This window comes from Ceratotherium simum, chromosome 3 (assembly GCF_057802395.1).
Source record: "Ceratotherium simum simum isolate JZ-2026a chromosome 3, ASM5780239v1, whole genome shotgun sequence".
Taxonomy (NCBI): domain Eukaryota; kingdom Metazoa; phylum Chordata; class Mammalia; order Perissodactyla; family Rhinocerotidae; genus Ceratotherium; species Ceratotherium simum.
Genome location: NC_141902.1, coordinates 31,181,009 through 31,199,555, shown reverse-complemented (window position 1 = coordinate 31,199,555; position 18,547 = coordinate 31,181,009). Strand labels below are relative to the sequence as shown.

Below are 18,547 nucleotides of genomic sequence, written 5' to 3'. Positions count from 1 at the left end.
CCTAAGTAGATGCATGTGACTGGAGCTTAGGCTGTGGGTGTGCTGCAGTAGAGTGAGAAATGAGACTGGAGAGACAGGCAGAAGCTAGATCATAAAGGGTCTTGCCCACATTTTGTTTTTTGAAAGAAAGGGGACTTTTAGTTAAAGATAATGGACTAAACAAATGCAATTACTTCTAATCTTCCCTGAAACCCCATTACAATGACAGTAAAGGGTTTTTAAAGGCATAAAACCCATAAGGACAAAGAAGAGAAGATGAGGTGATGGCAACAACATTTTGGAAACTGCAAAGCAGATGTGATAAATGACTTAGCAGATCAGAGAAAGCCAAATCCTAAATCAGCAGTGTAGAAAGGTGAAAAGCAGAATCCCCCAAAGTTTCAGGAATTGGCAATACTGAGGACCTCAAAAAGTGGGGATAAAGGTGGGCTTACAAACAAGTAGAACGATTGAATCTCCATTTAAGACATGTTAGATCCCTGGATACCCTTCCCTATCCCAGTAAAAGACTATGGTTTTATTGTATGGAAATTTTAAAACAGAGTCCTTAGGATGGGAAACACCAAGCACAAAGGAGCATGAGAGGAACAAATTCTAAACAGGGATCAAGTGCAAGTTTACATACTAAATGTTGCGATCTCTAATCTTCTTTCTACTTCTTCCCTCACAGAGGCTTGCAGCCAGGCTTACACACTCCAGGGAAGAAGAGTGCAGAAGATGCTTCCTTAGGAACTCTGATTAGTCCTTGAGGGAACACACACATACATACACACACATCGAAATGCTGACATCATTGATGGTCAAAGTCCCCAAAGAACCGTTTTATATCTTAATCATGGCAGTAGACCTAACTGTCAAAACTAATAGAACTATGTGCTAAAAAGGGTGATTTTTTAATTGTATATAAATTATACCTTAATAAACCTGACTCAAAAAATCCTCAAGAGATAAGAATAAACTGCATCCATGAAACACAAATGAGAGAAAAAACAAACCAACAGACCGTTGAAAATTAAAAACAGGATATGATAAGACAGCAGAAAAACTCAATAGAAGTTGGAAGAGAAAGTTGAGGGTATCTCCTAGAACAGAGTAAAAAGATAAAGAAAAATCATAAAACTGGCTTAGAGGGACCAACATCCAAATAAATGGAATTTCAGAAAAAGTACAGAGAAAACAAAGAGGAAATCAAAGAAATAATTGAAGAAAATTGTACAGGGTTGAAGGACATGAATTTCCAAATTGAAAGGGCACACTGAGGGTCAGTATTGTGGATGAAAATAGACCTACAAAGCACATCATTGTCAAATTTCAGAGCACTAGAGAAGCTAGAGAGGGTGAAAACATACAAAAAAAAAAAAACAAAAAATAAACCCTAAAACACAAACTGGTCAGATACAAATGATAAAGACATACAACAATGCCTTCAAAATTCTTAGGGAACCTAAAATTTTATATCCAGCCAAATTATCAATCAAGGGTGAGTATGAGAGAAAGATAACTTCAGATATTCAAAGTTCCAAAAAATTTCTTCCCAGTAGCAATCAGAGAAGTAATTAAAAAAAGGGAGGGAAATACAAGAAATGGAGATCCAACAGGAGAGATGGGAAGGGAATTCCCTGGATGGTTATGAAGGAAGATCCCAGGATGAAGGCGATGCATCAGGAGTAGAGGACACCACTGGAGCAGGTTAGCAGGCTGAGGAGAGAAGTCTTCACATAAATGAAACTGATTTATAATACCTGGTGCTCATTAGAGAGGAGATGAAGAGAACTGAGGGAGAGTCAGAAGGCAGTGGCACATTTTTCAAGTGCTAAAAGAAAAGAACTGTCAATCCAGAATCCTATATGTGGAGGAAATATTCAGGAATGAAGGGGAAACTCAGACATTCTCACATGGAAGAAAATTAAAGAAGGAATCTTAGAACGTCTAGGAGACAAAAAGAAAATCATAAGGTAAATTATGTTTGATGGTTAAAGCAAAAATTATAACACTATCTGATGTAGTTCACAATATACGTAGAGGAAATATTTAAGACAATTATATTACAAGTGGGGAAGGGCAAAGGGACATAAAGTGAGGTAAGGTTTCCACACTTCACTCAAACTGGTAAAATGACAACACCAGCAGACTGTGATAAGTTATGCACATATGACATAATACCTAGAGCTACTGCTAAAAAAGCTGTATCAAGAGATACACTCAAAAATACTATAGAGAAATCAAAACAGAATGTTTAAAAAATGTTCAAGTAACCCACAGGAAGGCAATAAAAAGAAAACAGAGAAACAAAAAAGTGGAGAGAACACAGGGCGGCCCAGTGGTGCAAGCAGTTAAGCATGTGCGCTCCGCTGCAGTGGCCCGGGGTTTGCCGATTTGGATCCCGGGCACGCACCCAAGCACCGCTTGTCAAGCCATGCTGTGGCAGTGTCCCATATAAAGTGGAGGAAAATGGGCATGGATGTTAGCCCAGGGCCAGTCTTCCTCAGCAAAACAAAAAAAAAAAAAAAGAGGAGGATTGGCAGATGTTAGCTCAGGGCCAATCTTCCCCCCCTCCCAAAACAAAAAGATTATGACATTCCTAAAATGGTAATATCTGGTTTAATATTCTACACATTTTAAAAGATACAAAAAAAAAGATTACTAAAGAATACTGGTTGCAAACAAATTTTTAAAGCTTAAAATGGGTGGTCTGACAATAACAACAACAATAATTTCCAATAAGATAATAGCTACCACCATTTTATTACTTAACATGGAGCTATAGATGCTTTCCACTGAGTATCTCATTTAATCATCAGCACAATCTCTGATGCAGAAATTATAATCTCCATTTTAAAAAAATATAGGTTTTGTGGGGCTGGCCCAGTGCCACAGCAGTTAAGTTCCCGCCCTGCTCTGTGCTCTGCTTCAGCGGCTCAGGGTTCACAGGTTCAGATCCTGGGCGGCGGACTGATGCACCGCTTGTCAAGCCACGCTGTGGCGGCGCCCCATTTAAAGTAGAGGAAGACGGGCATAGATGTTAACCCAGGGCCAATCTTCCTCAGCAAAAAGAGGAGGATTGGCAAGCGATGTTAGCTCAAGACTAATCTTCCTCACACAAAAAATAAATACATAAAAATAAAAAAAAAATTAAAAAAAAAATAGGTTTTGAGAAGTTAAGTAACTCGTTCTAATGTACCAAAGATGTTTTACCTTTATTTAGGCCTAAATGTGCCTGATCAGTGGAGGACGGAACACAAAATTTCTCATCTCAAAGCTCTGTGTATTTGCTGTACTCTGTACCTGAGGAATGCTTTCCACCCATATATTCTTCTTTTGTTTTTTTTTTTTGTGAGGAAGATCAGCCTTGAGCTAACATCCATGCTAATCCTCCTCTTTTTGCTGAGGAAGATCGGCCCTGAGCTAACATCTATTGCCAATCCTCCTCCTTTTTTTTCCCCTTTTTCTCCCCAAAGCCCCAGTAGATAGTTGTACGTCATAGTTGCACATCCTTCTATTTGCTCTATGTGGGACACCGCCTCAGCATGGCCGGACAAGTGGTGCATAGGTGTGCGCCCGGATCCAAATCCGGGCCGCCAGTAGCGGAGCAGTGCACTTAACCGCTAAGCCACGGGGCGGGCCCCCACCCATATCTTCTTATGGCTTTCTTCCTTATAACATTTTTTAGGTTCTTGCTCAAATACTCCCTCCTCAGAGTGGCTTTCCCTGACCCACCCTCTAAAATAGCACCTCCCTTCACTTCTCTATCTCCTTACCCGACCCTATTTTTCTTCAAAATACTTACCACTACTAGACATATATATTTGTCTCTGTTTATCATATGTCTTCTCCACTAGATTGTAAGCTCCATGAGGGGTGGGACCTTGCCTGCTTGTTCACTGTTGTATTTCCAGGGCCTACGACACTGCCTGGCACATAGAAAGTACTCTGTATGTATACACTGAATGAATTAGTAAAAATTCCACTCTCTACTATGTAAAAATGATAATTAGTTGAAACAGCTTTCACCTTCTGTCTTTAATTCAACCTTTTCATAGTATAGACTACCAGAATCCTTTATCCATAGATTAACCCTGCTTATTATATTTATATACACACATATGTGTGTGTGTGTATTTTTTAAGTCTACCAAATTTGAATATTTTTTCCTCTAGAAGATAACATTTGATAGTCTCTCCATTTCATATGGGAAAAATATTCATTTCTTCATAGGCTAAAACAGTTTTTTAAAGAACATACATCACATTTTTTTTAAGAGTGAAAGACTTTACATCATTAGAAAAATGCAAGTCAAAATCACAAAAAGATACTATTTCACAACCACTAGAATGGCTATAATAAAAATGACAGACAACAAGAAGTGGTGAGAAGGATGTAGAGAAACTGGAACCCTCACACATTACTGTGGGAATGTAAACTGGTACAGTCACTCTGGAAAACAGTTTGGCAATTTCTTAAAATGTTAAATATAATTATACCACATGACCCAGTAATTCCACTCCAACATATTTACTCATGAGAAATGAAGGTTATGTCCACACAAAAACTTGTATGCAAATGTTCGTAACATTATTCAGAATAGCCAAAAAAGGGATAGACCCAAATGTCTATCAACTGGTAAACAGAAAAACAAAATGTGGTATATCCATTTGGAATACTACTCAGCACCAAAAAGGACTGAAGTACTGATACATGCTACAATATGTATGAACATCACGCTAAGTAAAAGAAGCCAAGCGCAAAAGACCACATATTACATGATTCCATTTATATGAAATGTCCATAAAAGTAAAATCTATAGAGGCAGAAAGTAGAGTAATGGTTGCCTAGGGCTGTGGTGGGAGTGGAAATAACTGCAAATGGGCACAAGGGTTCTTTGCCAGGTGATAGAAATGTTCTAAAATTCGATTTGGGTTGACGATTGCACAGTTCTGTATATACTTATAATCAGTGAATTGTACATTTAAAACAGTGAATTTTATGGTATGTAAATTATACTTCAATAAAGCTTAAAAAAGTGAAAGAAATTATCAAAATTGTAATGGTAAATACTCATTACAAAGGATTTTTACACTATCAATTCCATTTTGCTTTTTTTTTTTTTAATTTTTATTTATTTATTTTTCCCCCCCAAAGCCCCAGTAGATAGTTGTATATCATAGTTGCACAGCCTTCTAGTTGCTGTATGTGGGACACGGCCTCAGCATGGCCGGAGAAGCAGTGTGTCAGTGCACGGCCGGGATCCGAACCCGGGCCGCCAGCAGCGTAGCGCGCTCACTTAACCGCTAAGCCACAGGGCCGGCCCTCCATTTTGCTTTATGTCTTATGCATTTGATAGTAACTTTCTTGGGTAATAATACAGAATTATCCTTTTCCCCCAAGACCATTTGACAGTGCTACTCAAATAGTTTAACACAATTGTTGAGGCTCCTAGGTGTTTCTGAAGTGCCATTTGATAATATACAAAAAGAGAATAATGTGAAATGGGATTAAGAGTAGTTGAAGACAGTGATTATAGAAAACAGAAAGAATAATCTTTTAATGAAAAAAGAATAAAAGGAAACAAGGCCGTTAAGAGAAAAAAAGCAAGGGCTGGGAAATATTGAGAAGAGACCAAAATACTAACTTTACTTATAACTATTCTGAACATTGGATATAGTATATATATTTTCTTAAATAAAGACAATACAGTGATTGCTATGAGTGTTCTCCTGAGAAGGTAGAAAAATAGTGGCATGTAGAAAGAGCTGGAGAGATGAATTCCCTTTATATAGTAGCTATCTCCTACTAGAAAGATGAAAAGGAATCTATTCATATAATTTACTACAATAGCTGCCAAATCAAGAGATTCAATAGCTCTAAGTGTTCAGATACTCCCTACCTACTCATAATGAGAAAAGCTCAGCATACAGGAATGACACGTCTGGACTTTTGTCTCTAAAAAGTTACAGCTCAAGATCAAATTAACTTAAGCTTTTCTTTTTTTTACATTAATATACTAGAGTATAGTAATTATTTACATAGTATGTAACGCTGCAATTCCACTAGGCAATTTCATTCCTCTTCTTGAAAAACAAAGCATGGTTGTGTATAAAGAATTATAATAATTAGTATTCCTGGTATCAGTGATTCTCCTCTACTCACCATCACCAGTCACTCTCATTATTACCAAGGATGGTAATAATGGTACTCATGTATTCCCCAAGAGTCTTGAGGCTGAAAACAGTTTATAACCACTATCTTATAATAATAAAATACATACATAAGAAATAAAGAGGTTTTAGAATTTAAAGCTTCAGCCTAATTTTTTTTTTTTTAACCCAGAGAGATCAAGTACCTTGCCCAAAGACACTTAGCTAGTTAGTGGCAGAGTGCAGGGCATAGATTCCGTGCCATTCAACCACATCTTTGTTTTCATTAACAGAATCCAATTCATTCCCAACTATCATCAACAGTTTCAATTCTGAATAGCCAAATAAGCCAAATAAGATGAGTACTAACTTTTCTGAGGAGATGACATGAGAGGGACAGATGAACATAAACTGTAAGGGAATCCTACCTCCCATCCTTCTCTCACCCTACCAGGGTAATAACCTTTTCTTCTCTCTTCTAGGGCCCAAAAGGGGATTTATAAGGCTTCAAGACAAATCATAGGTTTCTCAATGAGGCAGCTGCCACACAAAAAATGAAAAGGGAAAGATGAACATGGACTTTTTCTTCAAGAATTTCAGTGAAGGGGAGAGGAACAGAAGGTACGATGAAATTTTCTAAGACAATCTTTGGGGCCTGGGGATACTGATTCCTTCCTCCTAAATTCAGCTACCAGACTCTCAATAACTGCTTTGGTATCTGTAGTGCTTATGTTTAATAATGGAATTTGGATCAGGTTAAAAAACAAGGTGATAAAAAAGGAATTGAGAATGCGAAGGCTGATCCAAATGGGATCAGTGCTTACAATGGAATATTAAAAACACATTTACAAAGAATATTTTGTGAAGTGGAAGAAGGTTCAAAAAATAATGGTATTATAAAAAGCAGGATAGAAAACTGAATGCACAGTATAATCCTGTTTTTTCAAAAGATATATATATATATAGATATAGATATATATATATATGATCAATCCATTCAAAAGGGCTCTATCAAAACATTAACAGAAGTTATTTATTGCCAGTGGGATTATTGGTGATCTTTTTCTTCATTATGTTTCTCTATTTTCTACAATGAACATGAATTATTTTCATAATCCAAAGAAATAAATATTAACTTAATAAGGTCACTGTCTTATAAAAAGCAGTTAAATTTATATAATTCCCTTATAGTAAAAAAAGTGAAAAAGGTGTAAATGCCAGCACACAAAGGTAACTTACATGATAGGAAGAATCTATTTTAACTTTTCCAAAATTAGGGCAACCCCATGTAATTTTCTGTTCTTGCCTTCTCACTTCATTTGGGACTTAGCTCCCCCACACACTTTTATATCTTCGATTTCTCCCTTTGAACTGATTCCTCCCCTTCTGCTTTCAAACATGCTCAGGTTTCCCCTATCAACTCCTATACTCTTTCTCTACTTCTCCTTCCTGCCAAATTTCTACAATGAGTGCTTTTCAGTTTCCACTTTCTCTTTAACCCTTTACAACCTTGCTTTTATTTTGCCCTCTCACCTGAAAAAACTGCACTTTCAAGGTCACTTGAAGCTATAAGGGAGCCTTTACAGCACTAATGACGCTCATCAAGGTCAGCCAAGCCAACTCCAAAGTCTTTGCTCATCCTTCATCAACATTTAGCTTTTTCATCTCTTCATTACACCCCTCCACCCAATCTTTCCGTTCACATGACACAGCAGCATTATCTTGATTCTCCTTGTTCCCTTACTCCCTTTTGGTTACCTTTCCTTCAACAACTCTTTTCTCTTTACACTAAAATTGGAAAAATACGCTTTCGTGGCTTCAGCTATTTCTCTAGATGCTGTCTCTCCTCTCACTTCTATATATTTGGCTTCTTGATCTGCCATTGCTAGGTCCAAGTCAACACATCTAAAACAAACCTCTTCCCTCTCTTCCAATGTCAAACCAACTAGCTGCTCTTCCTAGCTACCCTCTTTTAAATTACTGGCATCAAATTACTCTCAGACTAAAAACCTGGGAGTTATTTTGATTCCTCTCTCCTTCCTTCTAACCAATCACTAAGTCTTCTTGAATCTTCCTTCAAAATATTTCGTAGATCCATTCTGACCTTCCCTTTTCCACTGTCAGAACTCGAGCTCCATCACTTCAAGCCTAAATTCCTGCCACCAGTCTCTTTCTGGTCCCCATAAATCATCCTTTACAACCACTGTCGATAGTGTTCATGGTAAAATCCCCAAATCTCCAATAGTTTCCTACAGAATCTCCCAATTCATGTTTAGAGTATCTATATAGATTTTAATGGATATTTTACTCTGTTCAAATAAGTTTTGATATGCTCCATGTTAAGCTACCTCTTGGAAATTAATTAAATACATTAAAAAGTCTCTAAGAAGCCTGCAAAATTTTATTTAACTCTGATTCCCAAACATAGACATCATCCTACTTTTTTTTTGACAGACACATATAAAATTTGAAAGATGCAGATGATCCAAGAAATACAGTTTGTGGAATTGATTTACTACATCAAGATGAACCTATTTATCTAAATGTTGAAGGCCTTCATAATCAGGCCCATACTATTAGAGACTAATACATTTTTTTAATTAGAAGAGAAAAAGCCAAACATCCTCCACTATCTTTTATATAGAGGGGAAGGGAGGTTTTTTGTTGAGGGAGGGAGGTTCCATTGCAATGGTGTTAATCAAATAACAATAATATCATTAAAAATAATAGCTAGCCTTTATCAAAAGCTTACCATGTGCTAGCCATAGGCATTGTAGATATATCATACTATGCCCTTTTTATGGGGAAAGAAACTGAGACACGGGAAGATTACATAACTTGCCCAAGGTCAAACAGCAAAAAAGTGTTAAAAGTCAGGACTGGAACCCAGACATTCTGTCACCATTGTCGCCATTCTTAACTAATACGCCATTCTTAACTATACCGCCTCTCAATATGAGAGATTAAGGGTGAATCTGTAGATAGATGATGCAGGTTTTATCATTTTCTAGCTCATGGTTTTTGGCAGGTTATTTATTCTATTCTGAATCTGTTTTCTCAAATGGAAAACGGGAATGTTGTGAAGATCAAAATAACATTACATGTAAGTTATTACTGCTATTATCACTCATCACAGTTATATAAAATATAAATACAGTCGGCCCTCTGTATCCACAGATGTGAAAACCACAGATATGGAGGGCTGACTGTATTTGTTGTACTACACATTTTATATAAGGGACTTGAGCATCTGGGGATTTTGGTATCTGCGGGGATTCCTAGAATCAATCCCCTGCTGATATTGAGGGACAACTGACTATATTTACAATTTTGGTATTTTGGAAGGCAAATTTGACAACACTGTAGAGTAAGTAAACTATGACCATATCTTGTCACTTAGTTTACAGCAACCATGTCATTTATCATCCAAACCAGGACATATTTGAGAGTGAAAGGAGATACTATTAAAAATTATGCTGGGTCAACAGGCATAAACCAGGTTTGTCCCAAGCAAATCGGGATGTCTGGTCACTCCACCTCAGTTAAAATGTTTACTTTCCTAGACTGACTTTTCTATAAAAATTATCAACTACTCGGCAATAAAATGGAACAAATTACTGATACACACAACAACATGAATAAGTCTCAAATGCATTATGCTAAATGAGAGAAGCCAGACTCAAAGCCTACATTCTATATAAACATCATTTTTATGACATTCTAGAAAAGGCAAATTATAGAAAAAGAAAAATACCAATGGTTGCCAGAGTCTGGAGGAAGGGAGAAGTTGACTACAAAGGGATAAGAGGGCACTTTTTGCCATGAAGGATGTGTTCTGTAACCTGATTGTGGTAGTGATTACACCACTGCATGTATGTCAAAACTCATGTAAATGATACACCAAGAACCTGACTTAAAAAAACTGGGGTACAGAGCACACGTCATTCATGGCCCTTCAGGAGGCTCCTTGGACACTCAGCACTCCCTTGACAGAAGCGAGAAATATGGCTCCACGGGGTCCACATCCATTCTTTTTTCTCCAGGAAATTGGTCCACCCTTCAGTCCTAGAAGTTCCAGAAATGTTCCTCAAAGCATATGGAATACATACCTGTTTTAATTAGTGATTATTAAGGCCAGCCCTTCTGGCTTTCTCCTTGTTCTGCTCATCCATGTGAGCTGAGTCTGGCCCTGAGGATGGGAGATGCCCTCAGCGCCCTGTGTGTGCAATGACGTGGGGTGTGTGCTCTCACTCGCAGGCTGGTGGGAGTTAAAAGCTTAATCTGCGGGCCGGCCCCGTGGCTTAGCGGGTTGAGTGCACGCGCTCCACTGCTGGCGGCCCGGGTTCGGATCCCGGGCACGCAGCGACGCACCGCTTCTCTGGCCATGCTGAGGCCACGTCCCACATACAGCAACTAGAAGGATGTGCAGCTATGACATGCAACTATCTACTGGGGCTTTGGGGAAAAAAAGGAGGAGGGTTGGCAACAGCTGTTAGCTCAGGGCTGATCTTCCTCAAAAAAAAAAAAAAAAGTATGATATTGGCATAAAAACAGACCATAGATCAATGGAACACAAGAGAAACCAGAAATAAATCCACGCATATGTGGTCAATTAATTTACGACAAAGGAGCCAAGAATATACAATGTGGGAAAGGATAGTCTCTTCAACAAATGTTGTTGGGAAAATTGGGCAGCCATATGCAAAAGAATGAAACTGGACCACTATCTTACACCATGCACAAAAATTAACTCAAAATGTTTAGCTTAAAGACTTGAACATAAAACCTGAAACCATAAAACTCCTAGAAGAAAACATAGGCAGTAAGCTCTTTGACATAGGTCTTGGTGATGATTTTTTGAATCTGACACCAAAAGCAAAAGCAACAAAGGCAAAAATAAACAAATGGGACTACATGAAACTAAAAAGCTTCCACACAGCAAAGAAAACCATCAACAAAATGAAAAGGCAATCTACTGAATGGGAGAAAATAACTGCAAATCATTTATCTGATAAGAGGCTAATATCCAAAATACATAAAGAAGTTTTACAACTCAATAGCAAAAACAACAATCTGATTAAAAAATTGGGCAGAAGATCTGAACAGACATTTTTCCAAAGAAGACACACAGATGGCCGACAGGTACATGAAAAGATGCTCAACATCATTAATCATCAGGGAAATGAGAATCAAAAGTACAATGAGGGGCTGGCCCAGTGGCATAGTGGTTAAGTCCAGTGCACCCCACTTTGGCAGCCCGGGGTTTGCAGGTTTGGATCCTGGGCACAGACCTACACCACTCATCAAGCTATGCTGTGGTGGAAACCCACATACAAAATAGAGGAAGATGGGCACAGATGTGAGCTCAGGGCCAATCTTTCTCAAACAAAAAGAAAGGAGGGTTGGCAACAGATGTTAGCCCAGGGCCAGTCTTCCTCATAAAAAATAAACAAACAAAAAAACACAATGAAATATCATCTCACACTGGTTAGAATGGCTATTATCAAAAAGAGAAGAAATAACAAGCTCTGACAAGGATGTGGAGAAAAGGGAACACTTGTGCCCCGTGCCCTGTTGGTGGGAATGTAAATTGGTGCAACCACTATGGAAAACAATATGGAGGGTCTTCAAAAAATTAAAAGTAGAACTAGCATATGATCCACCAATTCCACTTCTGAGTATTTATCTGATGAAAATGAAAACACTAATTTAAAAAGATACATGCACCCTCATGTTCATTGCATCATTATTTACAATAGCCAAGATATGGAAACAACCTAAGTGTCCATCAGTGGAAGAATGAATAAAGAAATTGTGGTGTACACACACACACACACACACACACACACACACACACACAATGGAATATTATTCAGCCATAAAAACGAATGAAATCTTGCCATTTACAATGGATGGACCTCAACAGCATTACATTAAGTGAAATAAATCAGACAGGGAAAGACAAATACTGTATGATCTCTCTTATATGTAGAATCTAAAAAAATTAATTTAAAAAAACCCAACCTCATAGATACAGAGAACAGACTGGTAGATTGGTGGTTACAAGAGGCAGAGGATGGCGGAGGCAGGGGGAGAAATGGGTGAACTGCTGTTTTTTGTTTTTTTTAGTTTAAATAAATTGAATAAATTTTTTTAAAAAAAGAATAAAAGGCACACTGAAAAGTCAAGCTGGCACTAAAGTAAGATCTGCTGAGGGACAAAACTGTACTTTGTGAGTATAAGGGGCAGTCAGGGCAATAAGTACTTAGTAGTTCTGAAAGGCAGCCAAGTGAACAATGAACATTTTACTACCACTAGTAAGTATTTTTTATATTGTAGGAATGACTGGGTTGTCATCAGGTTGGTTTGTATTCTCAGTTCTTTCAAGGTACTCAGAGCATCCGTGCAAGTACTCCAAAAAGCTTGTCTTTCCTCCACAACAACCCATTCCTTCATCCTTTCACTCATTCAACAAATACTAAGTACATGTGACAGGCTAATTACCATTCTGGGCACTGGGGAAACATCAGCGAAGAAAACAAAGATCCCTGCCCTCCTGGAGCTTATATTCTAGTGGCACTTAAATTCCATTCTAAAATTCCTCCCCCAGTCCTATTATGTGGGAGCAGCTTTCACAAATGCCTTTAGAAGAAATCATCTATGATTAATTCACACTAAGATATGAAAGACTAATAGTCTCTCCAGAGGTAATTAACCTTGAAAAGTAAATACTTCACATATTCACAGACTCTTAGAGTTGGAAATGACCTTGGAGATAATTTCAATTTACAGATGAGATTAAGGGATTTGCCCAAGAACAGTCAGTTACTAGTAGGAGAGCCAGGCTTAGAACTGTGACTTCCAGTGTTAGTGCCTTTCCCATATAAGATCAAGTTTCCTGTTTTAAGACTATACTAGCAAGAAGAAGAGATGCTAGAATGGGTATTCATGACTCATACACAGGTGGCAGGTTCCTGGGTGACTTGTTCAAGGCAAAAAGAATTGCAGACAATGAGTAAAACTGAAGGAGAGAGAGGTGGTTATAGGCAGGAAAACTGGGAGGACCTTTCAGAAGACCCCTTTGACTCCCATTTGACTCTCATCATGTCCCAAGAACAAAGATAGGAAATACAAAACTTCTCCAAAGTTAATGGATATTAGCTGTTAGTGAGAAGATACTTGGAGATGAGCACAAAGTAGTAAACACAGCATCTGAATCCAGTAAATCAAATTATATCCTATTCAATTTGAAAAGTATATGCTTTTAGTAAAAGTACCATTTGTATTAGGTTTAACAGTTTTTTTAAAAATTTACTTTCCTAAATACATTTTCCAGAAAGCACTAAATTAGCTGATATAGACCAATAAGTACAATGACTGATGAAATAGCAACGTAATATTGACTGCCGTTATGTTATGAGGCGTCCCATCACAGGGCAAGCATTTTTTTTTAGGAAGATTGGCCCTGAGCTAACATCTGTTGCCAATCTTCCTCTTTTTTCTTTTTTCTCCCCAAAGCCCCAGTACATAGTGGTGTATCACAGTTGCAGGCTTGCAGCTTTTCTATGTGGGACACTGCCTCAGCATGGCTTGATGAACGGTGAGCAGCTGCACGCTCAGGATCCAAACCGGCCAACCCTGGGCCACAGAAGCGGAGTGTGAGAACCTAACTGCTGCGCCACTGGGCCGGCCCTGGGCAAGCATTTTTAAAGATGATTCCTCCTCCTCCCAAAAACAGTTATATTCGCCTCTTGCTTGTAAACTGTGGCAATATATACATTTAAAAAACCCAAACTAGTCCTTTGATCTCTCAAAGTAAAGATTCATGACCAACAAACTTGAGCCTTATTTAGTAATCTAATAGAAAACATATTTTAAAAAACCTTTCCAAGAAGGGGAAAAGAGAAGACTTGCTAAGAAAGAACTGAAAAATAAGCTTAGTACAAAAAACAAAAAGTAAAAAAAAAAAAGAAATTGGAAGATTAATTATAGGAGTTTGCGGAAGACTGGAAGCTGATAGGCATCAAGGGTCCTCATTAAAATCTCATTACGTGTCTCTGTGAACGGCAGTTTACATACTAAGATGAAAATTATTTCGAGAATTCCAATTTATTTCAGTAGCTCCACCATTCTTTTAGCTTCCCAGATTCAAAACCTTGGAGATAACACTGACTTCCGCCCCCCTCATTGTTTTCTATAGTTAATCAGTCATCATATTCTAATATTTCTTCCTTCAAAATTTCTCTTTTGAATGCAAAGCAAAAAGAACATACACAAAAAACAAAGAACACTATGACCATTAAAAAGAACATTTTTCAAAGAATGAGAAATACTCATGATATGCTGAGTCAAAAAAAACCACCCATAGAGAAAAAAATGTATAATCCTAGTTTTAGAAAAAGGAAAACAGTTATCAGCATAAAAAAGATTTGAAAGGAACTACCATATGAAAATGTTAACAGTTGTTCTTTCTGCTTAGGGGAGTTTATAACTTTTTTTTTTCCCACACTTTCTCTACATTTCCTAAATTTCCTACAATGAACATGCATTATTTTCAAACTTGGAAAAAACACTATTTAAATAATTGTCTCATTTTATCACTACATGTCCATTCTCACTGCTCTCATCCTATCTCCTTACAGCCTCTCCCTTCGCCCAGGAGTCCAACAACAGCCTCCTTCTTGAGGTCTGAGCCAGCTTCTCCCCAACTTTACTAGTGCTTGAACTCATGATCCTAAAATTCATCATTCATACTTATCTACAGCACACAGAAGCAGAGGCTGACCACATAAACAATCATCTTAAAACAGGGTTTCTCAACCCCAGCACCCCGGACATCTGGGTAATTATTTCTTAGGAGGGGCTGTCCTATTGTAGGACATCCATCCACTAGATGCCAGGAACACCTCCCCCCCATCCCTAGTTGTGACATTGCCAAACGTCCCCGAGGGGGCAAAATTACTCCCAGTTGAGAACCACTGATTTAAAAGTTTTAAAACTCCCCAAATCATATCTGTCTCTGCTCATATACAAATATATCAAAACTAAACTTTGACATATGTCTCATACAACACTCCTCACAGTCTTGCCCATATCATCTTCCTTTTCTCAATAGGAACTTTCCAAATAGACTAGACTTACCGTTCCCTGGAAAAATCATTTTCATTCTCAATTCCAAGTCTTTGAACACAGTTTCCTCACTAAAATTCCTCATTCATGCTTATTCAAAGGGCTACATCCGTCCTTCAATTGTCGGTTCTCTGCAGAAGCTTTATGGATCTGCTCAGTTTAGCATACACCCCCTGTACTAATGAAGAGTATCATATTTTTTTGTTAATCTCATATCCCAAACTAGACTAACCTCCCTAAGCTCCGTTGCCCTGGCACATTTCTTTTGTATAGCCAACTGGGCCTAACACTGCACTGGGCATTGAGGCAATCAAAAGCTTGATAACTGATGAATGAAATTTAAATATTCTGCTGTTGGGCCAGCCCCGTGCCTTAGCAGTTAAGTGCGCGAGCTCCGCTGCTGGCGGCCCGGGTTCGGATTCCGGGCGCACCCGACACACCGCTTCTCTGGCCATGCTGAGGCCGCGTCCCACATACAGCAACTAGAAGGATGTGCAACTATGACATACAACTATCTACTGGGGCTTTCGGGGGAAAAATAAATAAATAAAATCTTTTAAAAATAAATAAATAAATAAATATTCTGCTGTAAATAAGTGTAAACTGCTGATTCCTTATTAAATGGTTCTGCTTTTGAAACTCATTTTTTGTCATGGAGCTATTAGTTAAGTCTAATCACTCCAAGTACAGAGTAACCACTCAATAGGTTTTCAGAGTGAAAACATTAAAATATAATAGTATATTTTAAGGAATAGAAAGTTCTGAACTGTTCTCTACACTTTCAGATAACGATACAAAGGAATTAAAACTATAAACTACAACACAAACATGAACTTTATGAACTCCATTTATCTTAAAATATCCAATGGATTTTTTGCTTAGTGTACAAAACTTAAGCATGGTCCACAAGAGCAGGCAACTTGATTTAATAGTGTGTGAATGTATGTGCACAAATGCACCTCACATATGTATTATATCCCCAGTTGAGAGAAGTAAATGAAATGAAAGCTCTTTGTAAACTAAAAAGAGCCACATATAAAGAAGGCAGTAGACTAGCATAGTTAAAGCGTGGACCCAGTCTGCTAGGGTCCCAATTACATTAGCTGTGTAACCTTGTATATGTTACTTAACTTCTCTGTGCCTCAGTTGCCTCCTTGCCAAATGGGGATGATAATAGTATCTGTCCCAAAGCAAAGCTCTCAAAAACAGTGCTTAGCATACAGAAAGCACAAAATAAATATTAACCATCGTTATGATTACAATGCTAGTTATTAGCCAAGTAAAATCCCCAACGTATTCTGATTCAAGTCTGAAGCCGGTTTAAAAAAAAAAAAACAGGACAAACTATTTACACAAGTTTAAGCTATTACGTGGACTAGTAGAATTTTTGTTAGTGCAAAACTGGTGATTATTTCAGAATTTGTGACAGTTCTTTCTTTAATCTGCAAAGAAACTGACATGGACACCTCTGTTTTCAAGGAGCTTTACAAGCCACAAGACAAATCAACTCTTTATCTCCATATTTAAGCCAATTTCAGGGCGTAGTAAAAGCCTAGGTACTGTTACAGAACAACTTTTCAGAAAATACAATGAGGTTTTTAAAGTTGCAATCAGCAATTCCTATGCAGTTATGTCCAGTTTCTGTCCTGCTAGACAAAAGCTTATCTGTCAGGGAAGCAAGGACCCGTCAGAAAATAAGGAAATACCACGGCCGGGCCTGGGCGGCTCCGGGGAAAACCTGTCCACAGCCCGCCTCGGCCGCGTTCCGTCCTTCCCTCTCCCCGAGGAGCAGATGCCGGCCCCACCCGGAGATAAATGAGTGACAGCGCGTTCCGTCCACGCCTCTGCCGGCCGGACCCTCGGGCCCGCCCGGGCACCCCCAGGGCGGCTGCCCCGACCCTCCCCGCCGCGGCCGGGCAGAGCCTCCACCCCGGCCGCCCCGAACCCCGACCCCGGCCGCCCCGCCGCGGGCCCGGCCAAGCAGACGCCGCCGCGGGGCCTGCGGGTGGGCCCCGGGCGCGGCCCGGCCCGAGGAGAAGCCCTGCCCCGGCGGGCGCGGGGCTCGCACGGACCCGGCCGTCTCTTACCGGCGCCTCATGGTACCGCGGCGTCTCAGCCCAGCCCCGGCGCTGACCAACTGCGCCCGGCAGCCTAGAGCGTCCCTCGGCTCCCGGGCCGAGCTCCACTCGCGGCCATTCAAACGCGGCCGCGCGCGCGGCCCGCCGGGATAGCTCCCCCTGGGGCGTCTGGCATGCACCGCCCACGCTGGCTCCGCCCCTCTCTGGTTGCGCAGGACCGGAGGGAGGGGGAAGAGGACGTGTGGCCACAGTGGCCCCTGGTGGCCACAGGCACGCATGGAAGCCTTGCTGCGGCTCGGCAAGTAATACTCTGCGCTAGGAACTGAGGGGGGATAAAAGTCAAAAAAAGACCCTGCGCTAGTGACAGTCTAGTGGGGGAGATGGTACTTTAAGTGTTGTACCAGGAGGTGCAAGCAATTTGCCATAAAAATATGGTGCAGGGAGAGAGTTCTTCATTCACCGCCACTTAACTGCACTAAGGAAAAGTATTTAAAAGCCTAGACTCTGGAGCTGTGTGACCTTGGGCAAGTTACATACACTCCTGTGTGCCTTGGTTTCCCCATCTGTAAAAGGGGGATGATAATAGTATCTGCCTCATAGTTGTGAGGATTAAATGAGTTAATACTTATAAAATGCTTAGAGGAATGTATCTGGCACATGGTGAGCACTATATAATTGGTAACTATTATTTTTTAGTTCCTAATATGTGCCAGACCCTGTGCTCAACTCTTAAGAACTCAAGAAATGCATATGATGCAGACCCTGGCCTCAGGAGCAGGCTTAGTCTCTTGGGATGGGGAACACTAAATCAGAGTATGAGGTTATGGGTGGGCCTGTCCCTGGGGTGTTTTTTAATTTCAGAGGGTAGTTCTCGTCATCTTAGTGGAGCCAGAGTCTACCCATCTTCACAGGCAAGCCACTAGTCAAAGTTAACCAAATTGTGACAGGAGCAAGTTTGTCTTTGGTGGGCCTCTTACTCCCTGCAGACGCCAATCAACCAGTGCATTTGATGGATCATTTCCTCACTGAGAGACCACATCCCTTGACTCACTTTTTTAGGCACTCCTTTCAGAACTCTCCAGGGCTTGCCTAAGGAACAGGTTGCTTCAGTTTGATTCGACAGTATTTTTGAAGTCCCACTATGTGCCAGGCTGTCATTGTACCAGGTGCTGGAGATGGCCTGGAGGAGCTCACAGTGGCTTGGAC

At 39.7% G+C, this 18,547-nt stretch overlaps 1 protein-coding gene across 2 annotated transcripts in view; it reads right to left on the bottom strand.

The window, feature by feature from the left end:
• Positions 1-17,487, bottom strand: part of KATNBL1 (katanin regulatory subunit B1 like 1) — a 34,963-nt gene extending 17,476 nt beyond the window's left edge. The window contains exons 1-2 of one of the 2 annotated variants that reach the window (XM_087424683.1): positions 17,351-17,465; positions 15,276-15,441 (exon numbers count right to left, since the gene is read on the bottom strand). The gene's annotated coding sequence lies outside the window, so the exon portion shown is untranslated. Of the gene's footprint in view, positions 1-15,275; positions 15,442-17,350 lie in introns of both variants that reach the window. The other variant, XM_004421370.3, reaches the window with a different exon arrangement.
• Positions 17,488-18,547: the final 1,060 nt, after the last annotated feature.